Genomic DNA, 19,817 nt, shown 5'->3' with positions numbered 1-19,817 from the left:
TGGCTTAGCGACGAAATTAATCCGTCGCTAACTTTTGAATAACCCTAATCCCAGACAGCTTTTCCTTTTCTTCTTTCGCTGCTCCCGCCGTTCACCTCTCCTGCTGTTCGCCGGTCCCACTATCGTCGTTCGCCGGTCCCACTGTCCGCCGCCCGGAGAAAGGTAAAGGACCCCCCCCCCCCCGCGCGTTTTCCGGCAGGGGGTTGACCCCCTACCGGAAACGCAGGGGGTCGACCCCCTGCCGGAAAGTCAGGGGGTTAACCCCCTGCCGGAAAACGCAGGGGGTTAACCCCCTGCCGGAAAACGCAGGGGGTTAACCCCTTGCGTTTCCGGCAGAGGGCTAACCCCCTGCGTTTTCTCGGAGGGGACCCTTGCCCCCTGCCTTTCCGGCACGGGGTCGACCCGGGCAGGGGATTAACCCCCTGCCTTTTCGGCAGGGGGTTTAACCACCTGCCGTAACAGGCAGGGGGTCAAGCCTTTCCTGCTCAGACAGGGGGGCGACCCCCTGTTGTTCCGGTAGGGGGGTCGATTCACTGGCGGAAAGGCTGGGGGTCGACCCCCTGCCCGAACAGGGGGTCAGTTAACTCCCTACGTTCCGTAAGGGGGTTAACCCCCTATGTTCCGTAAGGGGGTCGACCCCCTGCCGGAACAGCAGGGGAGTCGACCCCTTGCCAGAACAGTTTTTTTTTTCGTGGTGACTTCATTTTAAAACAGTGTTTTTTTGTGCAGATTTTTCAACGGAACCAGCTCGTGCTCAGCCACCCGTGGTAAGTAAGTGTCAAAAACAATGCAAATCGGGTAAATACCCGTGGTGAGTAAGTGATGCAAGCGTATCACATGTTATTTAATTTATTAGATGTAACACTTTATTGTTCACACACTCACTTAGTTATTGATGTTATTTAATTTATTAGAGATGAAAACACCATTTTCATGTGTTGTCAAAATATGGTTTTGACAAGTGGTGTAAAGGATGGAGCTGTCAAAAGCCTCATCACTGGTGTTGAAATGTAGTATTGGGATAGGAGCAACTGGTGCACGTCACCTTGTGTTGGGATGTTGCAGGTTCAAAACTCAATGGTATAGTTGTATATAGGGGTCTGCCTACCCCCGCCCCTGCATTTCAAAAAAATTTGTGGTATTGAGACTTCCAACTCCATTCCCAATCCAATGTTTTGGCAAAACTACTTTTCCCAAACAGCAGAATGAGGGAAACCGCAACATAATTCTGATTCAAGGCTCCCAAATGGAGCCCAAAATGCATCTTTTAATTAATTGATATATGCCATGAGATCCGGGCATGGGCCCCATGCATGTTGATTGGAATCCTCTGATTTGAGATCCAAGCTCTCAAACACATCTTAAGTGATTCTTTGCTTCAAAGACTATAAGGGTGTGTTTGTTTATCTTGGATCTAAGATTTGATTTTGAGTTTTTTTAACTAGAGACCCATGGATCTCTAGTCCGATAAGAGAGAAAGGGTTCATGTAATTTTGGTATCAGCCTGAATCGACGCCAGAAAATCGATACGATACTGACCTGAATTGACTATTTTTTAATAAATGTAAAAAAATAGATTAAAATTAATTTTTTAATATTATTTTAATAGATTTAACACGTATCATGTTCTAATTGACACTTAATATTTTTTAATTATTTTTTGGCCGATTCAGAACGATTCACTTGAGAATCGGTACCGGCTTTGTTGCAGACTTCTACTTGGGCCAAATATTTATGAAACTTAGGCCATTTTTTTATTTCAAATCCGAGGACTTTCTGTCTATTTTTATCCCTCAACTTGCAAGTTCTGGATTCAATTGCCCAACAAATTCATCATCATCATGTCATTCCCGTCTAGTTTGTAAGTTATAAGTATATTAATAGAGACCCTCAATGTCACATCGGGGTGGTGGCGCAGTTGGTTAGCGCGTAGGTCTCATAGCTACAAAGAGTGATCCTGAGGTCGAGAGTTCGAGCCTCTCTCACCCCAATTCTTCTTTTTGCCCTTTTTTCCTTTTTTCCCTCTATTTCCAAATAAATTGAAGCATTGTATCCTCCATATCCTACTTATAGAGAGAGTCTTGGTCATGGATTCACCGATTCCCCTTCAATTCGAGTCCTTTGGCAAACATTTGGAAATGGGTCAGACAAGGTTTGGATATAGGCATTACCGAACCTAGTTTAATGAAAATAAGGACTAATCAGATTCGGATTCAGATAGGATCTGATTAGCTATATACATATAATGAGTAATGAGTAAATCTGAATCCCAAACCCTGTTCAAATCAGATATGATATGGTAGGGTTAAATCCAGATGCAAAATGTATATGACATTACTGGATCAGATAAAAAACAATAGAAAGACAAGCTCAGATTTTGATTCGAATTTGAACTAGAACTGAACTAAAATACTCATCCGAATCTCACCCTTTCCAAATTCACATTCAGACATGACTGTAAGAATCCCAATCCAGAAATTACATGTTGGGTTCGGATTGGATATATGATAATATGAGTATATCTGATCCATTTGCAGCCCTAGTAGCTAGGCTTGTAACTGGGTGGGGCAAACCTAAAATAAACAGAGGAATTGAACCCATTAGACACAACCCACTTTGATTTTAATCAGCACATGGGTCAGTAAGGGACTATGGGTGGGTTCAAATTTTAGACCCATTTAGAAATGGTTATCTTGAGCATAAAACTTTAAGACCCAAAACTCACTCTTAAAAAATAATAATAATATGGCTTCAAGACCCAAAATGGACCAATTAATACCTGAACAGACAAAAAACCAAATAAATTTATCAGTTGAACTGATTTAAATGCTATGTAAATTTTAACATATTATTGACTTTATAAATTACCCAATCAAGGATTTTATAAAGTTGCCTAATCAAACTCTTCTGAATATCTTAATTCAATATTAGCAACCACTAAGTTTTTTAAGTTTCTTTAATCAAGTTCAACCCTCTTAACCTGGTTTAAACCCAACCCAATGGGCCACCTAAAATCCGAACTATTATATGAATCCTAAACGACTTCTACCTGAACTGATTCATACTCGAACAGTTATAAATATGGCTGTCAACGGGTCGGGTTTGACCCAGATCCTACCAGTACCGAACCCTACAGTGTTAAGGTTTTGTGATAACGAAAGATTTCCTATCAGAATTCAGGTTGGATTCTGAGTCCAATTAGTATATGGAGCCGGGGATGGTTTGTGAAATTTCATATCAGACCCAGGTCCAGCTCAAGTTCCAATTAGGATCTGCAATTTTTCAATGTAAAAAGGATAAAAATATTATTTTATCAGGTATAAACAGGGTCTGGTTTTCTTATGGTGAGTCCAATTGAACCTAGATCCAAATCCAGTATCAGCACCTCAAAGTCAGATCCGGGTTCAAACCCACTTAGGTCCGAACCAGGTCCAACCGTATAAGCGGACTAGTTTACATCTAATCTGGAATCCAACCAGTTCTGTAAAATGCCCAAACATGATGATGACGGACTGAATCAATAATTTACCGAGAATTGAAATCAACCATTCACAAATCTCGTTATGGAGATTCTTGGCGTAGGAAAATCTTGCAATGAATCAATAAATTTTTCTTTTGAGAAAATATCAAAATATTTAGAAGTTTAAAATATATAAAAATAATTTTTTTTATATTTACCACCGAGAAATCACTCCAGGATCAGAAACCTAGCCGGCACTGACTCTGCCTGCCATACATAAAGATCACTGCCCTGAAAATGTAAAACTTCGTGGGCTTACCCCTTGCACCTAGGGAGTTGCCACACTTTGGCTTGTACAAGGGGTGACACGCCCATGGGATTTGAACCTAGACCTCCTGCCAAGCGGCTTAGGCTCCATCTCACTAATCCAAACTCTTTTGGGGTATATAAAAATATATAAATATTATGATTAAAATGTAATATTTTCAAAATAAGTGATATTTTGAAATACGTTTGTGCTTTTTTAGGGATTGCATTGGCTTTTGAAAATGAGAGTGCATCAGGTCAGATGCAGATCTGACGGTAAGCGTCGTAGCTGTCATTCATCCATGTGATGAACAGCAGCCAGAACCATAGTGACAAAAATTAAAAACGGCAAAATCTCGGGAGATTTTGAAATTTTTTCATAAATCTTGCATTTTTTGGCAAAATCTCAGCAATAAAAAATAAATTAAAAATTATAAAAATATAATTTTTATAAGAAAATATAAATAAAAAAACATTTAAAAATTAAAATCTTGAGGGTTTTCATGATAAATATCTGCTAAAACCGTAAATATTGTGATATTTGTCATGGTTTGAAAATCTCGTGAGAAATTGCAGTTTTAAACCTTCAGGCAATTTCTCGTGATATTATCACGAGATATTTGTTACAGAGGCCAGAACACCACTATGTTTAGTTTTTTTTTTCAGCCAGAACTTGGAATCTATGGTAGTATGGAATTTTTTATTTAACTGTTTTTTTTTTTTCAAAGGCAAGCTGGGGTTAGGCAGACGCCTACCGATATCTCTTAAGCCCCATGTGGCAGGGCGATTCGAACCTGAGCCTTCAGCTTGGCACAGGACCCCGCTTACCACATGGGATACCACCTCGGTGGTAATTTAACTGTTGGTTAATGTTTTAACAACTTTTGATGCTAAATTATTACTTTATCATTATAATTACATTCCTGAATATTCATGCTTATAATCGTTCATACACATTTGAAACTCCTGTGATCAGTGGAATTAATGGTGGTTATATTACATCATCGCCGCACATCTCACTTGTTGGAGGTGTGTGTGGGCTCCACTCCCACGGATCTCAAGTGAAATGTAGGGTGTGGATTGAATATGATCGATGATCTGTTATATAGAATATAACCCTAGATCTTTAAGCTAAATCACATGCATAAAAAGCTCCCAACAAGGGATGTTAATTAATTGGATTTTATCTGTTACCTTTGGTAACAATACCATATCTGATTATTTATTATCAGATGCGGATATGGTTTTCATTTTTTGCTACCAAATTCGGATGAATATCTGGATTTGAGGTATACATAAATTAATTTACCTGTAAAACACCAGATATGGTATGAGCTTTTCACAGTGTGGATTCAAATTGGAATTCTAATCCGTTTAGATAATCGGACATGGTCTTCATCCGACCCAAATCCAAACTGCATCCCTATTCCCAAGTAATACTTGAACATTTCATATCTCTCATATAGAAATTAAATATTAGTACCAACCAATGTTATATCGGCCTGTAACGGCCAATACCCATCGTATTGGCAGAAATTTGATACGTTGCAAGGTTGAATCGGTTGTTTTTTAATAATTGTAAAATATATGAAAAAATATTTTTTAAAATTTTTTAAATTTATTTTAATAATTTTAACAAGTGTGACATTATGATTGACACGTAGTAATTTTTTTATTATTTTTGGGTCGATAAGAACGATTCAGCTGAGTATCGGTATTGACCGATATAGTTGAATCAGTGGCCAAAGCCAAACGATTCAAGGCCGATATACCATACTGGCAACATTGGTAGCAACTACCCAGCACCCATTTTTAGAGTTTGAAATAGAATTCTTTGGGACATTTGGTTCGATCTATTATAAATTTTATTTGAATGCAATTAAACATAAGGTTTTTTTTATTAAAAAAGTCTTAAAATAAATTTTATAAAAAGTAAGTTGGTACAAAATTCTCAAAAATAAAATTTAGAAAGTGAATCTCATCTATGTAAAATTTGAGTTTTCACGAGATTTAGGAAGTGAATCTCTTCTGAACAGTATTTTCACTTTTTAAAACCAAACTTACCCCAAGTTACCATGGTAATTGAGAAAATTTTGGGGAGTTGACGTGGGTGGAAATTGTGGTTACCCAAATGCAACCTCCTGCATATGTAACTTGGTGTATGTGATCAAGGCCATGGTGATCATGTGCATGGACTAATGGAATTGATATTGATTGATGTGGTTTCCTTTTCATGTAAGGAAGGTGGGTGCATGTGCCTCTCTGGCTGCATCCTCCATGTGCCATGAGTGCTGTGGTTAGCTGACATTTTGTGGTCTCCTCATCTCATAGGTGGGCTCATTTATGACTGAAATGGATGGCTCACTGTGAAAAGGATCAATGGTGGCCGAGTAGGGAAGGTAGGTGCATGCATGTGCCTCTCTGGCTGCATCCTCCATCCCTTCATCCATGTGCCATGGCCCATGAGTGCTGTTGCTAGCTGATATTTTGTTGTCTCCTCATCTCATAGGTGGGCTGATTTATGGCTGAAATGGATGGCTCACTGTGAAAAGGATCAATGGTGGCCGAGTCTAATTTGTAAGACTAACCAACAAGACTGAATCTTAATTAACTTGGCTCCTGCTGTGTTGACCTAAGTTGGGTTTAGCTAGGAGAGCATCCCCAGTCAAAAAAGTTGGCAGTCCCTTAGAAGCAGGTTATGGGTGGACCTAGTCGACCAAGCACACTCTTGAATAGATTTGAGTTGCACCAAGTGGTCGCATTGCACCTAGTCAATGTACGAATAATTTGTCGTGGAATGAACTCACATGGTCTAGCAGAGACTCTCCAGGCAAGTCACATTCAGGACGTGAAGACCGGATTGGAAAGATCGATCAAGGGGTCTCATATTTGAATCTCGTGAAGGGAAGACCCCTCTCTATCACCAACTGCACGCTGACAGACCTCAGATTGGTAAACCCTTGAGGTCCCCCGGGCCCTGCCTACCAAAGAAGAGTATATCCAGCTTCAACCTTGCGGCGAGGGATGCCTACCATGGGTTTCCAACTCATGACACATATCTCGTCAACTTAGTGACATTCACAAGTAGCCTCTACAAGATGAGCAGAATATCTGCAAGTCATCAATTGTGCTATGGCCATGACTAGATTATTAATGCACAGAATTTTTCCGGTGGGAGACAAGTAAATTTTGCCAATTCTCCCATTATTCCTTTAGTAGGGTCTTAAAACTGTTGGACTTTTTTTGCTTGCAGCACCATTGTGGTCTGAGGACATCCAACTTCACATGACCCATATTTCTTCTTTTCATTTTATCATTTTTCTTTTCAGCCTTTCATCAGCATGGACCTTAGCTTGGCAGACCTCCAACCCCCAAACTCCCAACTCTGTAAATTATTGTGGAGTCTAGGCTCATTGTTTGCGGCAGTTTGATTTGTTTACATGACCCAGCAAAGGATTCCCTATTGGTTAAGACTAGGGGTGTCAACGTGTTGGTTTTACATGAACCCGACCTGGACTAAACCCTATAGGGTCCAGGTATGGTTATAAATAAGAAGACCCCATTAAGACCCGAAGGTCCAATTAATACATGGATTCAGGTATAGTTTGTGAAATTTTATAACCAGACCGGGGGCCGACCTGAGTTCCGATTAAGACCTGCAATTTTTTAATGCAAAAATGATAAAAAATATTAATTTACCTGGTATGGTCCAGTCTGGTTCATGTAGTTTTTATTGAGTCTCGATTAGACCCGAGTGCGGACCCAATACCATACCCAAAAATCAGATCCAAGTTTGGTTTCACCTAGGTCCGAACCATACCCGACCCGTTGACACCCCTAGTTAAGACTTGAGAGGAATCTCAACTCCCTCTCAATGAATTGTCTTTTTTTAGGCCAACCTTTTGCCCCTAATCTCAAAAAAATACCTCACATTTCTGAATTTGCTAATACGAGGAAAACAAAAACTCCCAAAACAGGGTTCAACTTGTGCATTTGATGAAGCACTAAATTTTTCAATGGGGGGAAATTTCTATGATAAAAAGTTGCTGGTAGAGGGGCGGGGGACAAGGTCTCCACCCCTGCCCCATTTCAAAATCCGAACCTTCATCCCCGCCTCCATCCCCACACATGGATGGATTTCAACCTCCACCCCCGCTTTCATCCTCGTTTCATGTCCTCCATCCCCGGTCCAAACGGGGTGAGGCGGGGCGGAGCGGTTTCCCCTTAGTCTATAGTCATTGTGGGGAAAAGCTTAAGTTCATCCCCGCACGGGGATAGATTTTAACCTTCATCCCTGCCTCCATCCCCGTTTCATGCCCTTCATCCCCGGTCCAAATTGAGCGAGGCAGACTGTCCCCCGGTCCACTGCCATCCCTAGTTGCTAGGGATACCCAAAATGGCAGAAAAAGCAGAGGAACTTTTGATGTGTTTGATGGTGTGCTTACCCACCAAAAACAAAAAGTTTCTAATCCTTGATGGAGAAATTTTTGGCGCCATCAAATACACCAACTAAGATTAAATCTCAATTAAATTGAGTGACATAATAATAATAACCTAAATGACTAAAATATCAACTCTTATCTTTTTGATAAAGATAAATAAATATTTTTCAACTTCAAAGGGCAGTATAAAAAACAAAAGAATTATGTTTGCCATAGGACAGGACAACGGGCCAAGTGACCCACCTGTAGCCCCTGGCAGGACCTGAATGGGCGGGGCTTGGGCCTAGTTTTCGGAGGAAGGTTCATCCTGAACTGGGCTTAAGCCCGACCCAATAGCATCATGGGTCAGGTTGGGCCAGCCGGTAGGCTTTATATATATATATATATATATATATATATATATATATATATATATATATATATATATATATATAAACATTTATCAGATTTTCAGTATTTTTTTTTAAATTCTGACCTTGCATATGTAATCTATGCACTTGTTTTTATAGGAATCAGTTCTTGGAGCAATTGATTCCAATGCATGGATATGTTGTTATAAGGTTTCAAAAATCAACGGCCTACACATTCATAAAATTTTGAGGATCCAAATACCATTTTTTCATTCAAAATGCATGATCCAAGTGTCTATTTCTAAGTCAGAAATGTTTCTTATTGGGTAGGTTTTGGGAGATTTTCTATTGAGAGGTTTTCATTTCCTGTATATATAGGGAAATGAAAATCTCAATGAAAAAAAACCTCTCAAGCCTCCCTAACGAGGGCTTTATTGGATTTTTTGTATTTTTTTTAAATTCTAAGAGTGATATATGTATTTGTTTTTATAGGAATCAGTTCTTAGAGCATTTGATTCTAATGCATGGATAGGTTTTGATAAGTTTTAAAATCAACGGCATATAATTTTCATAAATTTTTTAGGCTCCAAATATCATTATTTCTATCCTAAATTCATGATCAAGTGTTGATTTATAGTAAATCAATCATGTTGAACACATCTGTATGGTCAGAATTTTGAAAAAAAATACCAAAAAAAATCATTGAGAGGGTTTCAATTGGAGAGGTTTTCAATCTCTCTCTCTCTCTCTCTCTCTCTCTCTCTCTCTCTCTCTCTATATATATATATATATATATATATATATATATATATATATATATATATATATATATATATATATATATATATATATATATATAAGAGGGAGAGTCACTAGAATATGAGAACTAATGTGTGAACTATAGTTTTTAAGGTTTTTTTTTCTCTTGAATCTGACGGGATGTGATCTACATAGTTGATTTTATAAGAACTTGCTCTTCTATCATCGGATTTTGATGTATAAATGAGAATATATTTTCTAAATATTTAAAATCAATGGCTCATGATCTTACTAAATATTCAAGCATTCAAAAATCACATTTTTCATAAAAAATACACTATCCAATGGATGATTCCTAGCAAATTCACCGTGCCAAGCACATCCACATGGTTGAATTTGCAAAAAAAGTGTTGAAAATGCTGATATTTCTAGTTCTCATATTCTAGTGAGTATATATAAAATGTGTAACAGTGGACGGATAAATAGTCCACTGTTAGTTGGATACGCACCTGCGGCTGCTGATCGCGGGCGTGATCAGCACAAGCATTTTTGTTCTTTTGCCCAAACATTTAGCAGCAGTTGCAACCAGCTAAATGTCAATTTTTACTCAAAACCAATGAACGAACGTTATGACAGGCAATAGTGTGTGTGTATATATATATATATATATATATATATATATATATATATATATATATATATATATATATATATATATATATATAAATATAAAAGGACGAGCATGTGATTCAATATATGAATCCATCTTGGATCTCATCTATTCTATTGTATTTTTTAATTTTTTTTAAAAGAACCTATGAATTCAAGAAAACAAATGAAAAATGTTGTGAATATATGATGACTTTCAACCCAGCCTAACCCAAACCAAATTAGGCCCATGGGCCTAACGGGTGAGCCGTGAGTTTTACATTAGTCCCAGGTTCGGCCCGACCCGGTTGGTCAATGGGTCAGGCTTGACCAGGCCCGGCCTGGCAACAGCCCGGTCAAGCCCATCCACTAAACTGGTCAGGCTAACCCAGCCGGACCATTGTCCAGCCCTAGTTTCCCATAATCCTGAGGTTAACCTAGGGTCTCTATTTGCTAAATTTCAGAAAACCTGTGGCTCATATTAGGAAATTCATAAAAAATGTGGTTCATTTTTTAAATTTGGTTGGCCCCAAACGTAATTTACCTTATCTTTAAATGAGCCGAGCTTTAAGTGTTGAAGCTTGGCTCATTCTTGTAGTGAGCCAAAGCTGAGCTCAAGCTTATAACGAGCCTTAGCTAAACAAGCCAAACTTGAGCTGGCTTGTTTATAGAAAAAAATATTGTTTTAAAGCCAGAAGAACTAGGATTTCTAAAAGCTTCATTTTTTTAGAAGAAATAAGATGTTACCACTAAACTTATGTTTTTTTTCAAATTTATTACATTATATGAGGTAAAATATATTTCTTACTACTTAACAAGCTTATATGAGTGGAGCCGAGCTGAGTACTTGTAGTTCATGATCGGCTTGCCAAGCTTATTTTACGAGTTTGAATAAGTTCTTTATGAGTCAAATGTGGGCCGAGTCACGATCCGCTCAGCTTGTTTTTTCAGCTTTAGTGACTGCACTGCTCACATTCATACAAACTAGGAGAATGTTTTTTCTGATAGCTGAATCACCACCCCTCATAAAAAGATTAAAAAACAAGGCAAGTGGTCCATTTTTTCTATTTGGATGTCCATTCACATAAATCTACGGAAAGTATGTTGGGATGTTTTCTTCTCTTTCATCGAATGCAAACAAGATCCTGATATGTTTTTGGGCTTCTAGTTTCTTATAATGTCTTATTATAGCTATTTTTTGTGGCTGTTGGGGTCACCCACGTCGCCAGAGGAGTAGTTGCGAAGGTGTTGAGTTGAAGACACCGGATCAAACCTCGTTGGTGCATGGGTTTCAAAGGTGGGACACATAAAGTAGGGTGGTTGTGGGCCCCACCCCGGGTTTCTCTCTCTCTCTCTTCAACAAGGGTTCCTCATCGTAAAAAAAAAATTTATATATATATATTGAGTTTTTTAATTATAGCATTATTGTAAATAATTAATTAATAGAGTTTTATATTTTTATGTCTTCATGTGTGGATGGTAGTGAACATTGAACCATGCATCTCCCACCTAAATTTGTCACAATCAAGGGATAGGCATGAGGGGTTCTTGAGGGAAGAAACCATGAGACACTTCAAAAGCCCTAAAGTTTTTCAACACAAGGTACGACCGCCATACCTTTTGGCTGCTTGAAATTGACTCAGGGCCGGGTAGGACGGCTGGGTTCCAAATGGTTGACCAAGGGCACCACAACTCAGACCTAGTTATCTAGTTAATGTAGCATAATCTGTCTTCTAGCTAGGTCTTCACCTTCTCTTCTGACTAATATATGCAAATGGTTTGTGATCAAGCACCAGTTGGTCAAATCTTTAGCCCTTTGTTTGAATCAGACCAATCTCTTTTAGAGTTTCAAGCAAATTCCCAGTTTTTTTTTTGAAAGGCAAGCTGGGGTTAGGCAGACCCCTACAATATATCTCTTAAGCCCCATGTGGCAGAGGGATTGGAACCTGGGCCTTCAGCTTGGCACAGGACCCGGCTTACTAAGGCAATGAACATTGATAACATTGTTCACTTCTACAACCGCCATAGTCGCTCCCGGGTGGTAGTGGGCCAGGGGAGAAGGTTCTGAGTACTTCGTCCTTGGTTTGACTCCCACCAGGTGTGCGGGTGCTTTTAACTGGTGGGTTCGTGTTAGTGACCTGACTTGGAGTTTGACTCGTAAGGAAGCCGGCCCATTAAATGGTTCTCGGTGAGGGTTTCTCGTCATTTAAAAAAAAATGTTATGAAAGTTAGTCATTCCCTAAATTGCCGTCATCTACGTTGACCAAGTTGAGTAGCCTAGTTTGACTGGGCTACATCTTGCATGGAGTCATCTCCGTCTCTATGGACCCATGGTGCATCTATTCAAGCTTTGAGATTCATTAGGACCATATTAGGAGGCTCTGACCAAAGCCTAAATTCCAGCCACCAGCTTACCTTCTAGATAAGTGGGTGCATCCAAACAGCCCCTAGAAATAAAACCATGATATCACAACTAAGTTCAGTTTCTAGATAGATTCTCACTTGAAAGAATCCAAATCATAGTTACAGGAAGTACCTTGGCGTAAGAAGTGCACTTCCGAAGCAAAAAAAGTGCTATGCTTCTTTCAAGGACGGGGAAGCACTAGGAAAAATGCTTCTCGTTATCAGAAAGTATAATGGGAAAGTGTGTTTTTTAAATGGGTTTTCCCTCATTTCTTAATAGATTTTCTAATGTTTTTCACTTGCTTCTCATGTTTTTTATAGTATTATATCTTATTTTCTCACATAACAAACCATATTTTTACTTCCACGTTGCTCTTGCATGGCTTTCTGCTGGTTTTCATGTCGTTTTCTATTTGTTTCACTTGTGGTTCTACATTGCTTCTTCCACATTTCTCTTTCTGCTTTCCATATGCTTCTGCAATCAATCAGTTCAAAAAATATATCTTTTAACACTGGCTTCTTGGCTTCTGTTTCATTTATTACTTCTCGTATCCATTTTGTATCCTAGTAAATATGATTCAAATAGTAAAAATAGTGATTTTATTAATTTTGTTGCAAGGTGAAAGCCAAACAAGAAATTATCCCCAATAGATAGCCCACAAGGGCTTCGCTCATCTGGTAGGGGTGACTTGTGAATGTCAACAAGTTGATGGGAGGTCACAAATTTATATAGAATCCATGAACGGCATGTTGGGTTTTTCTTGATGGTGTATGTTCGCAGTGAAGGAGGAGAACCAAAGAGAGAACATATAGAAGAATGGGAGATTGGGAAACGACCTGCGTCAAGAGGGGATACTCCATTTTAGGATGGATTGCATGTGTTGGGATAAATAGGCATCACCTTGGTGTAGTAGTTTTCTCAGCCTTTATTTTAATATTCAATATCAAGTGTTATGGTATTTATATGATTTAAGTGCCTACCATTTTGTAGCTCTAAAGATTCTTTTTGTGAGACTTTATGGTCGTACAATGGACTTGCTACCTACATCTCTCACTTACTATATGAGGTTAACAAACATATATGAGGTTAACAAACATATTATATCACAAATTGTGCATATGACACTTTATAACAAAGCATGTAATAAATAAACTTGCACAATTTTAAAGGTTATATCAATTAAGTATCTTCCTGTTCTCACATGGGTAATTTTTTCACATATGCATGGGTTTTTTATCATTAATTTTAAAGTAAAGGCTTTTAACCATACTATATGCTATTTTTTTTATATGCATTTTACTTTATTATTTAAATCATAATTCTTTTCACATATAGTATGGATTTAACCATAACATCACAATTTCATGCACTCATTTCACATAAACATATGGGTTTCTCATCATGCCAAAATTTCAATCACAACTCTTAATGTGCAATATCATATTCAAGTCAATACATCTTATTGTGGGTCTCGCTTTCTTAATTAATATTGTTTTTTCATGATTACCTCATGGGACATCATCATGTGCTAATAATCTTACACAAAGTCAACATGCACATATGAAGAAATAGAAAGTATCACACAAAGCATTTTAGAATCCAAGATAGATACATACTAAAAATTCAAAGTCTCCCATATCATGGTAGAGATCCATTCCATATTACAACTAAATCCAAAAACATAAACCATAAGCTTTTGGGTCATTAAATAAAATTGATTATTAAGATTCTAACTCAGTGTAGAATACCTTAACTGAATATCCAACTCATAAAATGATTCATGATCCAAATAATAGATCCAAACTTTTTTTTGTCAAAAAAAAGTACTAAGAGGTATTCAACAAATTAGAAACACTTTTCTATAAAAGCAAAAAAAAAACAGAAGAATGTTCTGAGCAAAAAAAATAAATCACAACCCTGAAATAAAATTTTTAGAACTTGTTAAGTTAAACAAAAAAGTTCAGATGGTTTCCAACACTTTCAGAAATTTTAAGGATTGTTGTAGAAAAACAAGAGACAGAAGCCCTATCCTAGATATTTTTTAGAGAATATGATTGTTTCTAGAATTACCTAAAAATAGAGCCTCTGTTATGAAAAATCAGAAGCCCCAAAAATATAATATTAAGAAGAATAAAGATTGAATATAAAAAACAAAAAAATTTGAGATACGAAATCGAGAAACCGTAACTCCCTTTTTTTCGTCTATAGCCAACATACTCTCGCAGCTCTGTTGGGCTCAGTCAGCTCCTCTCTGTGACAACTGCCTAACAAAGGGCTCCTCTCTGCAACAGGAGCCCGTTAGAAGACTCCTCTTTGTGGTTGCCTCTCTCCAGCACCCACCCAAAGAGGGTTTCTCTTTGTGACAACCTCTGTCCTGCAACACCATCGGGCACAACCTTCCTTCTACTGCCACATCTATTCTCTACAACCTCTTTCCTCAGGCAACACCGCCTAACTTCACTGGCATCAAGCATGGGTATCCGGCAAGGATAGCTACTCGATGAAGGCCATATCTCTTCTGCAACCTCTTTCCTCAGGCAGCACCGTCGGATGCAGTCGGTGATTCCTGGATTTTTCAGTGAGCGGTACCCCTCGAATGGGTTTCCTAATTTTTTTTTCGGTAAAGGGTGGGTTTTCGTTCACCTCATCCTATTTAGGGGGTTTTGTCGACCTTCCCCCAGACTCATCGAATTCTAGTGATGGCATCCTCCCTCTTTTGTTCTTTCACCCTTAGAGGGTTTTGGGTAAAAACGAACGATGAATTTTGTTGGCATGATCGAACGACGGTTTGGGTTTCGCTAATCTACTCCAACAATGGATTCCATTGGCCAAAAAACATGTACGTGAATATTTTATTTTTTAGTTTTTTTATTTTTTTCGTATCGAAAAATGGCCTATGCATTTTTTGGTGATCGAGTGATCAGATTTTCAGTGACTTACTGAAATTTCAGTGGTTGTCCCCAAACAAAAAAGGGAAAACACCAACCTATTTTCATTTTTCATGTTTTGTATTTTTCTGGTGGCAGTCTAATCCATGAGTTTAGCAACTTTGGTTCAAGTGAAGACTGAGTCTTAGTATAGCCCACACCGATAACAAGGCTTTAATACAAATGTTGGGTTTTTTTTATCCTGTATGTGCGTAATAAGGAACAACCAGAGCAAGTGGGGATACTCCATTTTATTATGGATTGCATGTAGACGGTGCTGGGATAAATAGGCCTCCCCTTGGATGCAGTTGTTTAACACCATGCAATATGATTGTCTTGGGTCGATCTTTCGGAATAAGATGGGGAAAGTGCGAAGCTTTATTGAGTGAAAAATGCATCGAGTGTGGGAACGTGTGGTATGTGTTCGCTTGATCTGTAAAGTGCGGTGGTAGCATGACATGCGATAGGCATCAGTATCATTGTTAGTGCATCGTTGTGTGGCGACACAGATGTGGAGCATTGTTCAGTTGAGCAGTGTCAGCGGATCAGAGAATGTTGTCTTTGGAGATTTGGTTAAGTACCTCTCGGCTTGTAAGAGGTCTCATGTGTAGCTGTTGGATGCACGGGGTTGCACGTGGGTTAGGGTTAATGCTCAAAAGATCATATTAAGTGATTACAACCAAGTATAGTGACTCAGAGCTAGGCGACTGAATGCCTAGGCATCAACAAATGAGTATGGGTGGTGCTCTTCACTATGATGTTTAATCATCAATTGATTTTCGAACTGAAGGCCACAAGGTCTTGTTCTTTCAGTGGTGAGGTTTTGCTATGTCGTGTGTATGAAGCTGCAATATGCTTCATAATACGTAAGGATAAGATAAAGTTTGTGCTTCTTTTGAAAGTGATAGATGGTATGAGACGACTATGCACTAAGCGACATGGACTACATAGAATGCGTATTTGGAAATACGTTTGATCAGCTTCCGTTAAGCAGCTGCATACGAGGTAGTGTACAGGGCAAATGAAAATGATTCAGTACATGAAAAGGTGTTGATACGCGTCTTTTGGTTGTTAGGTTGGCCAGCTTGGTGCATTGTGGATTTGTAATGCATTATATGCCCGTAACAAAAAGCTTTAAAGGACCATCATGCTTCACTGACTTGTTAAAAAAAGTAAGCCCCAACAATAATATTTATGTGATTTAAGTGCTCAAAGATTTTTTTGGCTCTTTGGATTCTATTTGTGACCCTTTGCCATACAATGGATTCATTACTTAGAACCAGCGTGGCATCTCTTGCCGCATGGTCAAAGCTGAGTGTACTCTCTCTTGAGCATGAGACCTCAAGAAGGGTTTTTTACAAACAGTTAATTAATATGAAGTGGGTGATGGTTTTTTTTTTTCAGTGAATTATTTTAAAAATTTTATATATATATATATATATATATATATATATATATATATATATATATAACATAAAAGTGAGATGGTAATGGTTGAGAATTGACTAGAGAAAAACTTAAAAGAGAGAATAGTTTCTCATATTCTGGAAGTGAGTTTTGTAAAGCTTTTTCGAGAAATTTTTAGCTTTCGAAAAGAGCTTATAGTGAACCGAGTTTCCCTATCGAACAAGACCATATGTTAAAAATAGTGACTTTGGACTTGATGCCCCCACAAAAATAGCTTTTCCAAGGTTTGAAGGGAAAAAAAAGGGCAATCATCACAACAAACCAAAATCTTGAGAGAAAAGGGTGACGTTTTCAACTTTTTATACAGAACGGTTGGTGATTGCAGCCCACGTACACTAAGGTACGTACATCACTCAAATATGGACGAACCAACCCACAGTGTATTCAGCATGGTTGTTGGATGAATGAATGAAGAATGCAAAGCTCATATTTCGTCGTTTCTACACACCATGGGCTCAATTGCTGATCGGCATCAGCTTCGTATTCATAAGAAATCAAAAGCCTTCAGACACAAATAGGTGGGCCATCCATAAACTGCTCACTACAATGCGCTCTAGGGTCCCTTAGGGTGGGTTCGAATCACGGATGCACATGGACAGGACAGGATGCACAGTCCCATCCTGTTTTTTTTTGGTGCGTCTGTGCCTGTCCGTCCTCCACTGTGTGTGTGTGCGTGGCAGCATTGAGCAGCAGCCGGTGCCAAAATAGAGCCTGCAGGACACACCAATATTGTGTCTGCACATCGCCCGGACACGAAAGAAAAACACCGAAAATCCACTTGGAGCACATTGCCAAGCTTTAGGCAGATCCCCACCAGTTATTATTCAACATACCACTGGGGTTTGAACCTGCAACGTCCCACCACAGGGAGACTTACACTGACAGCTCTTAGCAACTACGTGTAGCCCCCTGTTAGTTCTCCTTGTACTATTTCTTGATGGTTGTTCTGGCTCAGCCTGCTATGATGGCCCATATTGAGTACCTGCAGCGGATTTACAGGGAATTTTCACTTTATTGTTACAACCGTGTCGCTTGAAAAGACCCCTAAGCTCTTATAGATTACCTCCCTTTGGTGTTGCCATCTGCCGTATCCGAATCCAACATGCTATATCTATGGTTATAGCTATCGGCTCGGGGGTGCAAAACTCTCATAGCCTATGTTGGTTGTTAAAAGGAGTGGCGCTCACAGTATTTGAACCTCGACCTCCTGTATAGAGGCATCTTTACCCCAATCATTCAATCATGTTATCCTACTGTCCCATCAAATCAATATAAGCAAGTGCAACTTAGGCCCTATTTGAGGGCCCGGGACGGTATTCAATGAAAGCTTAATTAATACCACTTACCTCTCTACAGTTATTTGGCAAAGCAGGTTATATGTTTCCCTAAACACGGCAGTTAGCTATCTCATGATCTGCATCTCGTATCGCCATGTTTGTCAGCATTAATTAGCATTAGAGTTTGATGCGATTGCAAAGACTTAAGTACCTTCTCTTTCATTGGTGCAAAAAAAAAATGACGATTCTTGAAAAAGAGTGGTTGTAAAGACTTAAGTGCCCCGAAGATGATTATTTAAGACCCAGTCTCTGCACTGCAGGATTATCTGAGAAAGAAATCTTTCTTGGAGGAGGCCATGAACATCAATCCTCTCACTCTCTCTCTCTCCCTTCTCTTTCTGCTTCTATGAACATCCAATAGAAGATCTTACATTGTTCCATCAAGCATCGGCAGACCTACACATTGACTGTTGTGGAGTCTGATTCAAAGTTTTTACCCTTACAGGAGGAGGGTTTAGGGGCTTCTCCCAGCGTGGGTAGCATCATTCAACTAAATGAGTTGTAGATCCTGATTCAGAGTTTTTACCTTTACAAGAGGAGGGTTTGGGGGCTCCTCCCAGCGTGGGTAGCATCATTCAACTTGATTCGTTGTGGAGCCTGATTCAGAGTTTTTGCCCTTACAGGAGAGGGGTCTGGGGGTTCCTCCCAACGTGGGTAGCATCATTCAACTTGAAGAGTTGTGGAGTCTGATTCAGAGTTTTTACCCTTACAGAAAGGGGGGTCTGAGGGTTCCTCCCAGCGTGGGTAGCATCATTCAACTTGATGAGTTGTGGAGTCTGATTCAAAGTTTTTGCCCTTATAGGAGGAGGGTTTGGGGGCTCCTCTCAGCGTGGATAGCATCGTTCAACTTGATTCATTGTGGAGCTTGATTTAGAGTTTTTGCCCTTATAGGAGGAGGGTTTGGGGGCTCCTCCCAGTGTGGGTAGCATCGTTCAACTTGATTCATTATGGAGCCTGATTTAGAGTTTTTGCCATTACAGGAGGGGGTCCGGGGGCTCCCCCCGGCACGGGTCCCGGGTGTCGTGGTCAAAAAATGCACAGGGTATCATGGTGAGAAAAACATATTTTTGTTTCAAGCAAGGTTGAAAGAAATCAATGGAAAATCCAACAAGGAGTATACCAGAATCAAGATGTGGATGTCAAGCGAGAATGGTGTTGTGCAACTCAAATAACACAAAATAATAAGGGTATGGTTTTTAGTTAAAATGAGGAATGAAATGACAATAGAAATCGCTGAAAATTTACAGAAATAAACTAGACTCAATAACAAAGACACCACTTTTTACGGATTTGGAATATGACCTTCGGTTAGGGAGATATGGCCTTGACAAGTTTGTCCTAATTCGGGTAGCGATTTGCTTACTGAATAACACTACAAATCGATATAGTGATTTGTAGAAGACACTACAAATCGTTATAGCGATTTGCGGAAGAATCTACTAATCGCTATAGCGATTTGCGGAAGATACTACAAATCGCTATAGCGATTTACGGAAGACACTACAAATCACTATAGCGATTTACGGAAGACACTACAAATCACTATAGCGATTTGCGATTTGTAGTGTCTTCCGCAAATCGCTATAGCGATTTGTAGTGTCTTCCGCAAATCACTATAGTGTTTCGTTGGAGACCCGAAAATACTACAAATTGTTGTTGGAAAGCCCGATAATACTACAAATCGTTGTTGGAAGGCCCAAAAAAAATTTGATCCGAA

At 39.0% G+C, this 19,817-nt stretch overlaps 1 non-coding gene across 1 annotated transcript; it reads left to right on the top strand.

Moving 5' to 3' along the window:
* Window positions 1-1,903: 1,903 nt before the first annotated feature.
* On the top strand, window positions 1,904-1,990 carry TRNAM-CAU (transfer RNA methionine (anticodon CAU)). Its single transcript is given in 2 exon segments — window positions 1,904-1,941; window positions 1,955-1,990. It is a non-coding gene; the product is annotated as a tRNA-Met (tRNA).
* Window positions 1,991-19,817: the final 17,827 nt, after the last annotated feature.

The sequence above is a fragment of the Nuphar pumila genome, chromosome 2 (genome assembly GCF_984573655.1).
Source record: "Nuphar pumila chromosome 2, dmNupPumi1.hap1.1, whole genome shotgun sequence".
Classification (NCBI taxonomy): Eukaryota; Viridiplantae; Streptophyta; class Magnoliopsida; order Nymphaeales; family Nymphaeaceae; genus Nuphar; species Nuphar pumila.
The sequence above is the reverse complement of the archived record's forward strand: the minus strand, read 5'-3'. Positions and strand labels throughout refer to the sequence as shown.